This window comes from Hyperolius riggenbachi, chromosome 9 (genome assembly GCF_040937935.1).
Source record: "Hyperolius riggenbachi isolate aHypRig1 chromosome 9, aHypRig1.pri, whole genome shotgun sequence".
NCBI lineage: Eukaryota > Metazoa > Chordata > Amphibia > Anura > Hyperoliidae > Hyperolius > Hyperolius riggenbachi.
The window spans coordinates 72,729,244-72,748,052 of NC_090654.1; the positions used below are offsets into that span (position 1 = coordinate 72,729,244).

At 46.2% G+C, this 18,809-nt stretch overlaps 1 protein-coding gene across 6 annotated transcripts in view; it reads right to left on the reverse strand.

The window, feature by feature from the left end:
* FGD5 (FYVE, RhoGEF and PH domain containing 5) overlaps positions 1-18,809 on the reverse strand; it is a 321,938-nt gene that overhangs the window by 190,442 nt on the left and 112,687 nt on the right. The window lies entirely within an intron of this gene.

Genomic DNA, 18,809 nt, shown 5'->3' on the forward strand with positions numbered 1-18,809 from the left:
GCAGTAGCATGGCAGTAAAAGCTTAAGCTAGCGCTAGGCTAGCTAGTAAAGGTGTCCAGCACCCCCCAATCCCCTGATTGAGCCAGTTTATACATTACCCAGCCTGGATCCAGCAATCGGCGCAGCCTACCCGCACAGCTCCGGTCCGGCACATGACGTCATGACGTCACCGAAGTCATGACGTCATGCGCAAACCCGATCCTCCCCATAGAGAGACCGGAGCTGTGCAGGGAGGCTGCGCGATCGCTGGATCCAGGCTGGGTAATGTATACGGGGAGATCGGGGGGATCCCAGGCAATCAGGGGGTGCCGGACACCTTTACTAGCTAGCCTAGTGCTAGCTAAAGCTTTTGCTGTGATGAAAGCAAATTTATTAATTTTGGGGGACTCCTGAGGACACAGAGTGGTATGCCAGAGAGCGGTATGCCCGACACAGTACCGCTAAGGACGTTAAGTCAGAACACCATCGTTGTCCCCTGAACCTCCTCTGTGCCTCCAGTGTCCCCTTCTGTGTCACCGCTGTTCCCCTGTGCCTTCAGTGTCCTTCTCTGTGCTACCTCTGACTTTACAATGTCCCCTTTGTGCTACCTTCTGTCCCCTTTTGTGCCTTCTTCTGTCCAAGTGATGACTGCAATGTGCTTACCGGTATTTCGCTTACACAAAATATCAGATAACATTTTGCAATCACAATAATACATAATTACGATTTTGGAATTAAATTGATTTCACATAATCCACGCAAACTTCCAGAGGGTCCCAGCGCCGGATCACAGGTTTGCTTTAAAATGTATAAAATGTGTATACAGAACTCTGAACTCGCAGTGTAATGTAGTATGCTGTAGCATAATGTAATTTCACTGAGTTTAAAACCATTTTTTTCTTTGAATTTTTTAAGAAATTGATTTTATCAAAAACCACAAGGTCTTTAAAGAGAGTCTGAAGCGAGAATAAATCTCGCTTCAGACCTCATAGATAGCAGGGGCATGTGTGCCCCTGCTAAAACGCCGCTATCCCGCGGCTTAACGGGGGTCCCTTCACCCTGAAATCCCCTCCATATACTGATATAGAGGCTGCCATATCTATTGCCATTTAAACATTACTAGTTGCCTGGCAGCCCTACTGATCTTTCAGACATCACAAGTGTCTGAATCACACATGTGAAACTAGCATGCAGCTAATCTAGTAGTCTGACTATAGGCAATTTGTATTGTTTGAAAGGAAATTAATATGGCAGCCTTCATATTCCTCTCACTTCAGGTGTCTTTTAATGGTGCGAATTGTTAGAACAAGTAAAACAATCTCTAATGCAAACACAAACAATGGAGGCAGCGTCAAAAAGGCCTAATCCCCACACCCCTCAGCAATCCTCCTTATGATCTGCTATTGCCCAGCCAATCCTAACTACCTAGTAGGAGACAAGTTTTAGTTCCTGCAGTCCAGCTGAATCACGTAAGACATCCCAGCGGGAAATGCTTGGAGATCTTTAGTGGTCCTCCTATATGCAGCACATGTGGAAGTAGCGACAGATGGTCAAAAACAACAACAGCCTACAACTGAGTTTATGATGAAACAATGCAAATTCTCATGTCTCTTTAAACTGAAGTGAGAGGTAACTGGAGGCTGCCATATTTATTTCCTTTTAAACAATACCAGTTGCCTGGCACCCCTGCTGATCTAATTAGCTGTCCGAAACAAAAGTCCGAAACAGGCTGTCTACATGTGGGTTTGATATGGCTGTGTAAAATTTAAAGCTATAGGCTTGCTATACACCAGCAGTTGTGGATGCTTGCTTGGCTTACCAAGGGCGAAAAGGAATAATTTGCATATTCAGTAGTAGTGCATTGTGGGTAACCACAAATGTTCACTTTTAGCTGAATTATTGCAGATGTCCTTCTGTTTTAAGAAGGCAAATACACCAAGCTTTGCTTTTTTTAGTAGGAGGGCTTTTTGGTCCCTTTTATCCCCCTATACATTCCTAGTAGTTTGGGTCACCCTGAGCTGCTTGGTTACTCTGTTGTACTGGTCCAAGCCCTATCTCATACAGCCTTATCAATCCCTGCCATGTACTGATGAGGACCAAAAGTCTGAAACAGGCTGTCTACATGTGGGTTTGATATGGCTGTGTAAAATGTATAGCTATAGGATTGTTATACACCAGTGGTTCTGGATGCTTGCTTGGCTTAACAAGGGTGAAAAGGGATAATTTGCATATTCAGTAGTAGTGCATTGTGGGTAACCACAAATGTTCACTTATAGCTGAATTATTGCAGATTTCCCTCTGTTTTAAGAAGGCAAATACACCAAGCTTTGCTTTTTTTAGTAGGAGGGCTTTTTGGTCCCTTTAATCCCCCTATACATTCCTAGTAGTTTGGGTCACCCTGAGCTGCTTGGTTACTCTGTTCTAATTAGCTGCAGTAGCGTCTGAATAACACCAGAAACAAGCATGAGGTTAATCTTCTCAGATCTGACAATAATGTCAGAGACAAGGCTGCCCCCATTCCCCTGACCTTCACCAATCCAGAGGTCAAGGAAACCTCATCAGCAAAGGTTTCATAGAGCAGTGCGACAAAAGAGTGTAGCTCCATGCTACTGTGCAGGCACATGCTTCTAGCGCCTACGCAGTGCGGCCATGCTTGTTCACATACGGGAGCGCGGGCACACTACGCAGGGGCAGTGTGCCTCGCACATGTGCAGTAGCACCCGGGCCGAGGCAAGAGAGGCTGTAGCCTCAGGGCGCAGTGTAGGAGGGGTGCACAACTCACTCAGCTATCATTCCCTTATTCTGTTTGAATCAGAGATAAATTAGAAAAGGATATACATGGCAGTGACTGCAAGCCAGATAACTAGAGATTAAGGTGTTGGGGGGGGGGGGGGGGGGGGGGGGGCTGGGGTACCTCTTAGTCTAATAGCAATCAGTGTGTGACGGCTGGGGTGGGAGGGATGGAGATGCGAACTTTGTCATCTCAGCCTTGGGTGCTGGAGGACCTTGTCCCAGCTCTGAGGAGCACAGAGCCACTTGAGCTCTGCTTTTTCCGCTGAACCCAAGTGGCTCCATACTACTGCTACGGTTGCAATACATGAAGTATTCATTTTTTTAGCTCTTTAAATACCGTAATTTTCAACATGAATGTGCACTAAAGGCAAGTTTGTACTGCTTCTTAAAACAATAAAGATATTGTTAAAAAAAAAGACAGGTTTTATTATACATGGATGGGGTTTGATAACAAAGGGAATTTTAAAAACCCAACCCGATCCTAAATAATCACAGACGCTTTACAACTATGTGCGATCCTGTGAAGTCCGCGGCACAGTGTAGCACAGAGGGGTTAATGGGCTGCCTGCGCTATGGTAGGAACTATAGCTATGTGTGATCATGTGAAGTCTGCGGCAGGGTGCAGCATAGAGGGGTTAATGGGCTGCCTGCGCTATGATAGGAACTATAGCTACGTGTGATCCTGTGAAGTCCGCGGCACGGTGCAGCATAGAGGGGTTAATGGGCTGCCTGCGCTATGATAGGAACTATAGCTATGTGTGATCCTGTGAAGTCCGCGGCACGTTGCAGCACGGAGGGGTTAATGGGCTGCCTGTGCTATGATAGGAACTATAGCTATGCGTGATCCTGTGAAGTCCGCGGCACGTTGCAGCATAGAGGGGTTAATGGGCTGCCTGCGCTATGATAGGAACTATAGCTATGTGTGATCCTGTGAAGTCCGCAGCACGGTGCAGCATAGAGGGGTTAATGGGCTGCCTGCGCTATGGTAGGAACTATAGCTATGTGTGATCCTGTGAAGTCCGCAGCACGGTGCAGCACAGAGGGGTTAATGGGCTGCCTGTGCTATGATAGGAACTATAGCTACGTGTGATCCTGTGAAGTCCGCAGCACGGTGCAGCACAGAGGGGTTAATGGGCTGCCTGTGCTATGATAGGAACTATAGCTACGTGTGATCCTGTGAAGTTCGCGGCACAGTGCAGCATAAAGGGGTTAATGGGCTGCCTGTGTTATGATAGGAACTATAGCTACATGTGATCCTGTGAAGTCCGCGGCACGTTGCAGCACGGAGGGGTTAAGGGGCTGCCTGTGCTATGATAGGAACTATAGCTAGGTGTGATCCTGTGAAGTTCGCGGCACGGTGCAGCATAAAGGGGTTAATGGGCTGCCTGTGTTATGATAGGAACTATAGCTACATGTGATCCTGTGAAGTCCGCGGCACGTTGCAGCATGGAGGGGTTAATGGGCTGCCTGCGCTATGGTAGGAACTATAGCTATGTGTGATCCTGTGAAGTCCGCGGCACGGTGCAGCATGGAGGGGTTAATGGGCTGCCTGCGCTATGGTAGGAACTATAGCTATGTGTGATCCTGTGAAGTCCGCAGCACGGTGCAGCATGGAGGGGTTAATGGGCTGCCTGCGCTATGATAGGAACTATAGCTACATGTGATCCTGTGAAGTCCGCGGCACGTTGCAGCACGGAGGGGTTAATGGGCTGCCTGTGCTATGATAGGAACTATAGCTACTTGTGATCCTGTGAAGTTCGCGGCACAGTGCAGCATAAAGGGGTTAATGGGCTGCCTGTGTTATGATAGGAACTATAGCTACATGTGATCCTGTGAAGTCCGCGGCACGTTGCAGCACGGAGGGGTTAATGGGCTGCCTGTGCTATGATAGGAACTATAGCTACTTGTGATCCTGTGAAGTTCGCGGCACGGTGCAGCATAAAGGGGTTAATGGGCTGCCTGTGTTATGATAAGAACTATAGCTACATGTGATCCTGTGAAGTCCGCGGCACGGTGCAGCATGGAGGGGTTAATGGGCTGCCTGCGCTATGATAGGAACTATAGCTACTTGTGATCCTGTGAAGTTCGCGGCACGGTGCAGCATAAAGGGGTAATGGGCTGCCTGTGTTATGATAAGAACTATAGCTACATGTGATCCTGTGAAGTCCGCGGCACGGTGCAGCATGGAGGGGTTAATGGGCTGCCTGCGCTATGATAGGAACTATAGCTACGTGTGATCCTGTGAAGTCCGCGGCACGGTGCAGCATGGAGGGGTTAATGGGCTGCCTGCGCTATGATAGGAACTATAGCTACGTGTGATCCTGTGAAGTCCGCGGCACGGTGCAGCATAGAGGGGTTAATGGGCTGCCTGCGTTATGATAGGAACTATAGCTATGTGTGATCCTGTGAAGTCCGCAGCACGGTGCAGCATAGAGGGGTTAATGGGCTGCCTGTGTTATGATAGGAACTATAGCTATGTGTGATCCTGTGAAGTCCGCGGCACGGTGCAGCATAGAGGGGTTAATGGGCTGCCTGTGTTATGATAGGAACTATAGCTATGTGTGATCCTGTGAAGTCCACAGCACGGTGCAGCATGGAGGGGTTAATGGGCTGCCTGTGCTATGATAGGAACTATAGTTACGTGTGATCCTGTGAAGTTCGCGGCACGGTGCAGCATAAAGGGGTAATGGGCTGCCTGTGTTATGATAGGAACTATAGCTACATGTGATCCTGTGAAGTCCGCGGCACGGTGCAGCATGGAGGGGTTAATGGGCTGCCTGCGCTATGATAGGAACTATAGCTACGTGTGATCCTGTGAAGTCCGCGGCACGGTGCAGCATAGAGGGGTTAATGGGCTGCCTGTGCTATGATAGGAACTATAGCTATGTGTGATCCTGTGAAGTCCACAGCACGGTGCAGCATGGAGGGGTTAATGGGCTGCCTGTGCTATGATAGGAACTATAGCTATGTGTGATCCTGTGAAGTCCGCGGCATGGTGCAGCACGGAGGGGTTAATGGGCTGCCTGCGCTATGATAGAAACTATAGCTATGCGTGATCCTGTGAAGTCCGCGGCACGGTGCAGCATTGAGGGGTTAATGGGCTCGCTGCTCTACGATAGGAAGCAGAGTTCCAAGTCAGTGTTACAGAATTTGTCAGAACGGAAGCGAGAGGAACGCGAGCCTGCGAGGGCCATAAACAGTTCATTATTCCGCGGCCGGCGTGTTCAGCACGCACATTAATCAGAACTTTCACAGTGACTTCATCCATTACGGCTTGTCCGGACACGCTGGCTCTGCTGCTGTCTGCGCTACCTGCCTGTGCATGGCAGTAACTTATTACTGCCAGTATATATACGGAATCAGGGGGGCTGAAAGACAATCCGTGAACAGGGGACCACAGACAGGCAGATGTCCCTCTATAAAATGACATCTGTCAACTCTCAAGTCTCGTCCATACGCTAGACAGAAATTGGCAGCTGTTCGAGGCCACCTTGGCCCAGAATCTGGCATGTGCGCAGTTGCCCTTCAATGTGGATTAAAGATCAGGCATGCTGGAGCAGGCTTGAATTCAGAACTTCCTCTTTGCTCTAAAAGATAAGCAGCAGCATAATAACCTTTAAAGAAAAACCTTTCTTTGTTACAGCTAAAATAAATCCTACAGTAAATCTGCAGTGTGTCTACTTCCTGCTTTCATGGAAGCAGACATATTAACATCCTGTGTTTACAAATTAGCTGCTCTGCCAAGACTGCCAGTTGACACAGTTGAGATCAAATTACATTTGTGATTAGTCACAGATGAGGAGGAATTAGACTGGCTAAACTCTCTACATACATACAGGCTGGATTTTTTTTCTCTGTTTTCCTTCTATCCTGTGTATAAGTTCAGGTCCACTTTAAAATGACAGTGACAAGCGTCTGATCCCTTTCCAGCCCCACCTGCTGGGAGCAGCTACATGCCACTGTCCCTCCTCCGCTCTCTATAGCAATAGTACGTGTCACTTAGCTACAGCAGAGCGACATATCTGTATAAGCTCATCATGAGAATTTTTTTTACAAGACTTTGTTTTTTTCTACCTACATGAGAATTGAGGGGATTCTCAGCAAGGCTTTTATTCTTTATAAAGATATTCCCTAAAAAGGATTTAAACAATGATGCTGGCCATCTTCCCTGCTCGCTCCACCGTTTTTTGGCAGTTGCCATTCACTAAGTGCTTTTGAAAATAAATAACCCCTGAGAATCCCCCATGAAGAGATGGACTAGTCCAAAACCTGTCGCTTCTGTCAGATTTCTACTACGTACTGTGACAGCAACATAGGAGAGAAGTAACTTATGGCTCATTTTACTCTGGGAAAAAAAACGTACTTCTTATTTGTCTAGTTTGCACATATTTTAAATGTTACAATTTTTTGCCATAGTGCCCCTTTAAATGGGAGAACTGTGGGGAGGGCGACAGTTGATTCAGGGGACCAGGGCAGCGAATATATTTCAGGAGTGGGGGTGGGGATCGGGAGGCCCCCCCAAGTTTAATTTTGCCGCAGGGCCCCATTGTGTCTTGAACCGGCCCTGGGTACAAGTGAATACAGCCCAAGTGTACTTATGTGCAGTCAGCATGAAAAAGGTAGGAACTCCAGTATCATATTCATACATCTGAAGCAACACTGAAAACATAGAGTATTTCCATTATCAAAGAAAGAGGAGGAGGTTTTGAACACTTTCACAAATGCATTTATTAAAATCCCAATTACAATTTAATAACCACTAAGAATTCACCTGTTTGCCGCGCGGAGAGTGCCTAAAACACGCATACCTGTCAGCGGAGGTCTTTAAGTGAATGACATCTTAATTAACGCACCCAATTCTGCAACGCAGAGGATATTTGACAGAGAGCTTACACAGCCAGACGCGTCCTCTTAAGTACATTTCACCATTCATTACCTCTAATTGATCCATTACGATGAAATAAATTGGGGCACGTCACAAAACAAGCCACGTAGAAAGCGCTCCTCTTGTAAATGCCGCAATAAACGTTCGCAGTATTAACAAAAAGCGGCCTGCCTCGCATATAAAACTGTCCAGGGGGATAACTGTACCAGCTGAACCATAGCAGCCAATCGTATTTCACTTGGCAAGGATGGAGGGCTGGCAGGTTAGGCAAGGCAAATACAGGTTCAATTTAAAGCTCATCTAATTGTTAAAAGAAAGACAACCTCACCATTAAGCTTATGTTTGTTACCGGGTTTCCTCGAAAATAAGCCCTCCCCCGAAAATAAGCCCTAGCTGTATACCGGTAGAAAATCCGATGCTATGTTAGTGTATGGGAAGGTGTGCAGTCTCTTACTGCACCTCCCTTGTGGCTGGGTCCCCCTCCGTTCACCTGTAAATGGCTCCAGTATCCTAACATGGTTGGCACCCTTTGACCTGGTAGCCGCACATGCGCTGTATCCCAGTCATAATCAATGTACGCGTACTCTTATTCATCCCCAGCACACATCAATTCTGACGAGAGGGGAGTGGAGTTGAAGAGCCAACCTCCCATACAGCACATGTGTGGCGACCCGGTCAAAGGGCGCCGACCATGTTAGGATACTGGAGCCGTTAAAAGATGAATGGAGGGGGACGCATCCACAAGGGAGGTGCGGTGAGAGACTGCACACCTCCCCATATACTAACATAGCATCAGATTTTATACCCCCACAAAATATAAGCCCTCCCCGAAAATAAGCCCTAGCACATCTATTGGAGGTAAACTTAATATAAGACGGTGTCTTATTTTTGGGGAAACACGATAGTTAGGCACTAACCCAAAACTGTTACAATCCAACAGGTTGACCATCCCAACCTTTGCCAGAACCTGTGTATTTCCAGCGGCCCTTCATCCCGCACACAAATGTCATGCAGTAGATGCGTAGGTCACCAAACATTACTCTATGAGAGCCAGACAACTGGAAATAGATAGTGGTGATGATATATGGTCAATAAGATGCAAATTTAGTCATTCGGATGTGAATGCAAATTTATATGCAGCTTGCAACCGTCTCGATAAAATGCAATTTCTTTGAACACCTCTAGTGGTGATGAGATCCTGACAGCTGGGAGACAACGAAATGGGCTTTAAAGGACAGCTGAAGTGAGAGTTATATGGAGGCTGCCATATTTATTTCTTTTTAAGCAATACCAGTTGCTTGGCAGCCCTGCTGGTCTATTTGGCTGCAGTAGTGTCTGAATCACAGCACAGACAATCATACAGCTTGGCTGTCCTGCTGATGCTCTCCCTCTAATACTTTTAGGCATGGACCCTGAATAAGCATATGGAGATCAGATGTTTCTGACTGAAATCTGACTGGATAAGCTGCATGCTTGGTTCAGGTGTTTGAATCAGACACTACTGAAGACAAACACATCAGCAGGACTGCCAAGCAACTGGTATTGTATACGTCTCTCACCTCGGGTTCCTTTCAAGGGATGGGAGGTAGAGTAAGGGAAAAGATTCTTGTTGGATACACTGAGAGGCTCACAAAGAACAACAGACAGCATTATTAAGACTGAAAAAAACATTACAATGATATAACATGACAAATGCCGTTCCATGCTGGTAAAATTTGCATATTTGTAACTGATTCTACTTCAGCCTCCAGTCCTGGCTGGGATACAGCTGGAAGATTGGTTTATTGCAGAGTGTACTTATTCCTTGGATTATTCTGCTGTGTTAGTGGGTTTATCTACATCTGCTAATAGCGCTTTGCCAAAGTGACTACAAGAATTGACAACACATTGTAGCAGTGATATTGAACTTTGATAAAACTATTTCCATCTTAAAGAGGAACTGTGACCAGGGATTGAACTTCATCCCAACCAGTAGCTGATATCCCCTTTCCCACAAAATAATTTTACCTTTTCTAGAATAGAAGATCAGGGGGGGTCTGTATGGCTCATATTTTGGTGAAACCCCCTCCCACAGTGTGATGTCAGGACCTAGGTCCTGACAGTTTCCTATCTGTGAGCCTTGTTGCATTGTGGGAATAACGGCTGTTTCCAACTGCCAAGCAAGCAGTATCTACCTCTGTGCATATGTATAGTTATATAAAAAAAAACAACCTTTTAGCCTTTCAGATTGTTAGGGGGTATGGTTATAGATAATAGCAGGAGCAGGGGCCAGGGCCGGGCCGAGGCAGAGGCTGGAGAGGCTCCAGCCTCAGGGCGCAGTGTAGGAGGGGGCGCACAATTCACTCAGTTGTCATTCCCAATTGTGTTTGAAGCAGAAAGAAATAGGAAAAGGGGATACATGGCAGTGACTGCAAGTCAGATAACTAGAGATTAAGGTATTGGGGAGGTTGGGGGCCCTGGGGCACCTCTTAGTCTAGTAGCAATCAGTGTGTGACAGCTGGGGGGGAGGGATGGAGGGGCGCACTTTGGTGTCTCAGCCTTGGGTACTGAAGAACCTTGTCCCAGCACTGGCAGGGGCATCAATGGCCACATGGTGTTGCACTGCATTATGTAGTACAACATTACTGGTTCAATCAGGTAGACAAGGTTGTAGGACCAATCAACACTAGAGATGGTCAATGAGATTTACATTTTTCTGATTTGCAAGAAAGTTTAACATGCAGCCTGTGCAATCCAAGCTGGCAAATTTGCATGAACTTACCTAAGAAGATACTTACCTAACACGATACTTACCTAAGAAGGAGAGAGACTCTAGCTCCTCTAGAAGCTTCCTACATCCTCCTCCAGACCCCCGTTGCTGCCTAGGACCCTGTAGAAGTCCAGTCTACTCCTCATGCATGAGCATGGCCATACTGAACCCACAACCATATTTGCACATGCTCAGTACATCTGCACTTGTGCATGAAGAGGAGCCCAGTCACGGAACATATCCGAAAAGCTCTTGTTGTATATATTCAGCGGGTCCGCGCATGGCAACTGTGGGAACCAGGAGGATGTTGGAAGCCTCTGTAGGATCCATAATCTTCCCCCTTCTTAGGTAAGCATCTTTTTTCTGGCTTTAGATACACTTTAAATATACATGCAAGCTGGGAAGATTTGGCTATCACTACTAACAAGTCTCAACATCTGTCAGTCAGGTTGAAAACTGAGACAATATTAAAGAGAAATCCACCATTAAATTCACTAGGTCTGCACAACTTCCTGAAAGCCGATAGACAAAACTACCACTAGTGCTAAGTCTAAACCTCAGTCCAGCATGAGATGCGCCACACTGGAGGGAATTCTGTGGTCCTGCCAAGGTAACTTCCTGTTTCTAGAATTCCAGCGACGAGTCTCCCAATCAGTGAGCAGTGTTATTTTGGAAAAAAGATTAAAAAAAACACGCAAACCTAGCATGGGAAGCAGAGAAACACATAAAAGGCAAACCTATTTTCATCTGTTATTTACAGAGCTAAAAAAAAGTATTTACGTTCGTCCATCTCAGGGCAGGAAGTCCACAGGATTTTATTCTCAGCCAAGATAAGATTACTCTATTACAAACAGGGAAGGAGAGGGACACGCCTCCAGAGTGATGGGTCAGCTGATTTATTAGAACTGCCATAGGCAGTTATAAACCGCAGCCAATCAGGCGTTGTTCCCCCGCATACACACACTCTATGGAGAGGGGAGAGAATGAGTGGGACACTATTCTCAAACTGAACCCTCCCTCTACCAATGTCTAACCTTTACCACTCTCCCTGGATGCCTCACCATAACCACCACCTCCACACCTAACTTTTATTGCCCCTCCCACATCTAATCTTAACCCTCCCTCCCACACCTAGTCTTAACCACTCCATGCCTAACCTTAACCGCACCCCCATACTTAACCTTAACTGCCCCCCCCAAGGCTAACAATAACCACCCCCTGCACAACTAACCTTAAAGTGGATCCGAGATGAGCTTTTACTCATTGCATAATTGTGTTCCTTTCCTATTGTTTATAGGGCATTCCTCAAGCCAAATACTTTTTTGTTTTTGTTTTAATACTCTGTAATTCCCTATAAACTAAACAAGCCACGCCCACAGGTTTTCAGAGAGCCAAGGCATTTTCAAACAGTAGCAAGGGCTCATGGGAGCTCAGTCTGGGCAGGAGGAGGGGGAGGTATTGCTAGCCAGAGATTTCAGAGGCAGAGGGGAGGAGGAGGAGGGATTAGGTTTTTTTGCTCAAGATGCAGATAAGCCTGCCTCTGTGTAATGTTTACAAACAACATGGCTGCTGTCATTGTATCACATGAAGAAATAATCATATCCTATTAAAGCTGTTTGCAGCTTATTAGCTTTGTAAACTATCTAAACTTTAGATAAGATATATAGACAAGTTACTTGTTATAGTTAGTTTTTCATCTCGGATCCGCTTTAAGCACCCCCCACACACACGTAACCTTAAATGCCCTTCCCCCTCCCCTGCTGCTAAATCGCAGAGAAAACAACCACCCAGTGCCCGCTATTTGTAGCCAATATTTTATCTGGCACCTCAGACACCCCAAATTCCCCCTATAGGTTTCCATACTGTTTCCAAGTGGGCAGCATCAACTAAGGCTGCTCCACGGGGGACATTGGAAAGCTGCAAGACATCACGGGGCACTGCAAACACTGATATGTACTGTGATGACCTTCAGACTGTCTGAAACACACAGCCATCAATACACAGGGTACAGCATTGAGTCCTGTAGTCAGGGCCGGGCCGAGGCATAGGCTGGAGAGGCTCCAGCCTCAGGGCGCAGTGTAGGAGGGGGCACACAATTCATTCAGCTGTCATTCCTAATTGTGTTTGAAGCAGAAAGAAATAAGAAAAGGACATACATGGAAGTGACTGCAAGCCAGATAACTAGAGATTAAGGTGTTGGGGGCCCTGGGGTGCCTCTTAGTTTAATAGAAATCAGTGTGTGACGGCTGGGGTTGGAGGGCCGGGGGCGCACTTTGGTGTCTCAGCCTTGGGTGCTGGAGGACCTTGTTCCGGCTCTGCCTGTAGTACACTGGCGGGCATAGCTGGCCTTTGTCTGGATGGCCTGGGCCCAGAAACAGCTATAGTTGGCTATAGGTGTAGGAATATTACAGGTGAAGGACAAAGATGCATCATTCAAGGGGTAGCTGTGAGCTATTCAGATATACTGTATCTATCTATCTATCTATCTATCTATCTATCTATCTATCTACACATATACAGTACATATACACTCTTTCACACACATCTTCATTAGTATGGAAAAGCACATATATAAGAAGTAATATTGCAGGCACAATTGCTGTGTAGCCACATTAGACTCCCATTAAATAAGATGTTTCAGTTAAAGGGAATAATGCCAGCCTGATGTGAATGGCAGCCCTGCAGCTGTTGTTCCTCAGAATGGTTGTGCTTTGTAATCATTATCAGCGTGTGCCTGTCCAGATGAACTATTTTTGCTAAATCTGCTGAGTTCTGAAATCTTCGTCTCAGAAGAAACAATAGAAACGGTATAATGTTGTTCCTTTGCAGGCGGCTGAACAAAAAGCAGTGAGTTAACCCGTATTTGGATAGACTTGGTGATAATAAAATAGACAGTTAGTAGTAATGGTTACACAACCATATCAGGAGGGTACCTGCCAGCAGCGTAGGGGTCACGTAAGATCGGGGAATGCTCTTAAAGGGACCCTGAGCAGTAAAAAAAAAAAATTCTGGACTTACCAGGGGCTTCCTCCAGCCCTCGAGGTCTCCCAGCATCCTCTTCGGCTCTTCCTTGGTGCCGCTGGCGGCTCTGGTAATCCAGCAACTTCGGCTGAAGTCGCGCATTTGCCCCCCTGGCGCACCTATCGCGTCATCACGTCGTAAGTGTCCTGCGCATGCGCACTTCTCTAAACAGTGAAACGCCCATGTGCAGGACGCTTACGGCGGCTGGAGTAGTGCGCCAGGGACGAGTGCGCGCCAACGGCAAGCATGCAGGACTTCAGCCGAAGTTGCTGGGTTACCGGAGCCATCAGCGGGACCAAGGAAGAGCTGACGAGGATGCTGGGGGACCTCGCGGGCTACGGGGGGCTGGAGGAAGACCCAGGTAAGGCCAGAATTTTTTTACTGCTTAGGCTCCCTTTAAGCATCCAGAGGCTCCCCCCTACTAACTTGGAGTGATTGACTTGACGTGTGTAATTTTTTTTTCCATTACAGGTGTACTATAAAATACCTGAGAGGACATGTCACATGATGTGATAAACATGTAGTACCAATCTTACCAAAATTGTTACTATCTGTGTTCCTTTTTTATTTTTTAACTGCAAGGGTTTGTAAACCAGTGTTTTTTTTTTAAAAATAGCAGCTCTCTCACAAATAAACTAGAAGGCAAAACACTTGTAATCTAGCTGAACAAACATTTCTGACACTAGAATAGTGCTAAACAGGTCAAGAAGTTGTTGTTTGTCTGTGTAGGAGCTGAATGAACCAGATTTAATGACACACTGACAAGGCTGCTGTTTACACTGCAGAGTAAATACAGTATATCCCGAAACACAAAGTACAGATGATGTCTCATAGTTACATGGTTATATAGTTATTTGGGTTAAAAAAAGACATACGTCCATCGAGTTCAACCAGAGAACAAAGCAGAACACCAGCCTGCTCCCTCACATATCCCTGTTAATCCAGAGGAAGGCGAAAAACCCTTACAAGGCATGGTCCAATTAGCCCCAAAAGAGCTAATTGTTCTTCTCTTTTATAAAGACAAATCAAAATGTGCAGTTCAACTAAAAGTGTTAATTGCATTTTTGTTACAAATTTGCACTAAACATTTATCAGTGAACACGTCTGGTACTACTGATCATTTCTTACTAATTATGAAACTTGTGCAGCTAACTCCCTGTGCACAGTTTCCATGTTATTTTACCCTGGTCATCCCACACTTCAGGCACTGTGCTATGCTGTCAACTTATGTCCTCTCCTGTTACCTCCATACAGTTGACCATATTGCCCACAAGTAGCAACGCCATATTGAGGCATTATGAATGCAGTCTAGATGTACTATGGATGCAAACTATACACTTGAAAGTTTCCTACCTTATGCATTGAACCAATCTGAAGACTACCAAAAACCTTAAATCGGGTGAGCATTAGAAAACCCAGTCAAAGTAATTTAGTTCCCTAGAGCAGGGGTTAAACCTGCAACTCATGAGACAACAATATGCTGACGTGATGTGCAGGGCTGGATTTCTGGAAAGGCCACACAGGCCCAGGCCTTGAGAGGCAGCTGGCCGGAGGGCGGCTGGACATGTAAGAGGGATTGCTACAGATGGAATACAGAGGTTGCAAATAAGGAGCAACAGATAGAAATAGGGAGCTGCAGACCAAGGGATTTTGTATATAATAAAAGGGGGCTGCTGTACATGTATGAGGGGTCTGCACAGGGAATAGGAGGGGGTGCTGCACATGGAAGGAGACAGTGGCGTAGCTAAGGAGCTCGGTGCGTGTTTTACATTGCCCCCCCCCCCCCCCCCCCAAGCACTCTATTCATAACAATTGATACAGCGCACCAACACTGGCCAAGGATAACCACAGAGTAAGAGGGGCAAGAAGGGGATGGGGAACAGCTTGTTAATGATTATTATCATTCAAAGCATCTATAGAAGTGATCATTACCAGTACAGGACCAATAAAGAGCTAATACTGCAGTTGAGGGCACCCACAGCCGGGAGTCCTCTGTGCATGCGCATGACGTCACACAGAGTGCTCCCGGCTGTAGGCGTGATCAAGGTTGCACGGCTGCCAGGAATATGATGAACGAGCAAATGACACCGAGGTCATTCCCCATGGCCTGTTCACTTGCGAACAGTTTGGGCCATCTCTATTGAGGGAGGGCTATGCGGGGCCCCTCTGGCCCAAGAGTCTGGCCGTCGAGACCTCTGCAACACCTATTGCTACACCACTGGAAGGAGAGCTTCAAGAAAGTTGGCCTATAGGTACAAAAAGTATAAGTCTGGCCTTGGTAATGTAATGCACTACAGCCCTGGCCTAACTTGGGTCTGATGTATTGGTAGTATGCAATGAGTATCAGACAGAAGCTTTTGAAGTCATTTTTATTTATTCATGCCATGGTTTGTATAGCCATTGTTGGCTCATAGGACAAGGTAGCAGGTCTTGTGACCACAAGGCGGCGAGTTGGAGAAGTGGACACGAGGCCACTGAGAGTCATTGTGAAGTCTATGCTAAACAATAGGCACTGGCTCCAGCCAAGGCCGGATTTATACTTTGTGTGCCCCTACACCAAGTATGCTGTGGCTCCCCTTTCATATACAGCAGCGTCCTTCCCATTCCATGTGCAGCCCCCTCTTCCATGTGTATCATCCATGTACAGCATCTCCGTTCTTTCATAACCAGCTCTCTGAGGGGTCACTTTCCTGTTTTCATGTGCTGCTCCCCACTCTTTCATATGTAGCAATCCCTCTTTCATGTCTAAGTGCCCCCTTGGGCTGCAACCCCCTAAGGCCGGGACCTTTGTGGCCATTCCAGAAATCTGGCTCTGGCTCCAGCTAGGATTCAAATCCTGGTCTACTATGTCAAAGGTAGTGTCTTTCACCAGTACACTATCCAGCCTCCACTCCTATGCAGCACAAGCTTATTTTTTTAAATGCTATCACCAAGATAACTAATGCTAACACAAATAAAACAAAATATGCTAAATAAAAAACATGTATTGTGTTTAATAGCCTACTGTAGATCCACCTCGAAGGTGACATTACCAGCCATTATCCAATCAGAGTGGGCTCAGGAGCAGCACTGCGCCAAAGTGAAACTGCTAACACTGGCGATGTGCGAGCGGCGTAATTAAAGCTGAATTTACCCGAGAGACAGCTGGCGGCTGCAGGTTATATTACAGAGCCGCTCTGCAGGCTGCAGCTATCGGTGGGAGACAGCGGCCTGCTGAGTCAGCGGTTCAGCATCTGGTGCTGCAGTGCAGGCTGGGTGTCCACCTCCATTCTGCTAAAATACTGCATGTCCCTCTAAAGTATAAATACAACTAAAGCGCTGCTTCAAAATCACAGCACCATATAACAACAATGTTGTATACAGAAACAATAGTAGGAGAGAATTAAAGTACCACTGAACTGGGGTTAAAAAAAAAGACCGTAGCCCTTGGTGGGCTAGTTTACGCCTTAAGAAGTATCCGGGCAGTGTTCACTGTTATCGAGGTCCCCCCATTCCCAGTATCTGGTGGTCTTCATATTCAAGGGAATACTCCATATTACCCCATACTCTAGTATGAAAACCAGGAAGCTCCCCCTAGTGACGGCACGTGAATTGGAACTGCTCAGGCGGAAGTCTCAAACTACACAGAGAAAGGGAGCGCTCATTCACAAGTGCTTTCTTTTACTGCACAGACGCAGCTTAAAACTCTCCCCCTCGCACTTCAGAATAGCTCTGTGCCTGAGCTTTTGGGAGGCTTGGGAGCTACGGGGGGGAGGTCGTGGGGAACAGGGGGGGGGTGGGGGTGGGTGCAGGGGCAATGACAATGAGTACTCATAGGATACGTCTAGCAATCTAGCCCACCATTGGCTTCATGTAACACCAGTTCAGGGGTACTTTAAAGGACAACAGAAGTGAGGGGTGATATGGAGGCTGACACATTTATATCCTTCTAAACAATGCCAGTTTCATCGCCGCCCTGCTGATCTATTTGGCTGCAGTAGTGTCTGAATCACACCAGAAATAAGCAAGCAGCTAATCTTGTCAGATCGGACAATGATGTCACAAACACCTGATGTGCTGCATGCTTGTTCAGGGTCTATGGCTAAAAGTATTAGAGGCAGATGATCAGCAGGCTAGCCAGGCAACTGGTATTGCTTAAAAGGAAATAAATATGATGTCCTCAGGTGTTTCTGACTGGAGTCTGGCTGGTTTAGCTGCATGCTTCTTTCAGGTCTGTGATTTAGCCACTGCTGCAGCCAAACACATCGGCAAGACGCCAGGCTTTGTTTAAAGGGGAACTGAAGTAAGAGGTATACGGAGGCTGCCATATTTATTTCCTTTTAATAAATACCAGTTTCCTGGCAGCCCTGCTGATCCTCTGCCTCTAATACTATTAGCCATAGCCCCTGAACAAGCATGCAGCAGATCAGGTGTTTCTGACATTATTGTCAGATCTGACAAGATTAGCTGCATGCTTGTTTCTGGTGTTATTCCGACACTACTGCAGCCAAATAGATCAGCAGGGCTGCCAGGCAACTTGTATTGTTTAAAAAGAATTAAGTATGGCAGCCTCCGTACCTCTGAGTTCAGTTGTCCTTTAATTGAGCATTATGTATTTCTTACTGACGACATCTCCATCCTAATAACAGACTTTGGGCTGAGTACATTACTACATAGGAAGGCTTTATACAGCTGCTGTATAGGGATGATCAAAGAGATGCAAATACTTCAGAGTTTATGCACATTTATGTAAATTTTTATGCAAATATATGGAGCTTGAAATTGGACCAATCAAGTCTCATCCAGGTTTAAACAGATTGGTCCAATTTCAAACTGCATATATTTACATACAAATCTGCATAAACCCGTAAGTATTTGCATCCCTACTGCTGTGATATATTTCCTGCATTACGCAAGGTGAATTGAGCTCATAGACTAATTCAGTAAGAGCCAACTAGGATTTTTATAAACCGGCCCCTGAGGGCTCTTTCACACTAGAGGCTGCGGTAGAAAAGGCTAAAACGCTGCCTTTTGCTATCAGTGGTTTACATAGCGTTTTCAAAGCGTTTTACAGCTCATATGAAAACGTCCTTTTTTTTTTCTTTAAAAAGAAGTCAACAAGTCAGCTGTAAAACGCTTTGAAAGAGCTGTAACAAAGCTGTAGTTGGCCTTTTCCATTGACTATTATTGAAACGCGAAAAGCCAACTTCGGCTTTAAACAGCTTTGAAGACGCAACGCCCAAAAAAGCTGCTTTAGGTGTGAAAGGTAAAATGAAAGTCTATGGACTTTTATTTTACCTTGGAAAACGCTAAGTATGGTCTTGGCTGTAAAAAGCCAAAACTAGCCTCTAGTGCAGCGGTAGGGAACCTTGGCTCTCCAGCTGTGATAAAACTACAAATCCC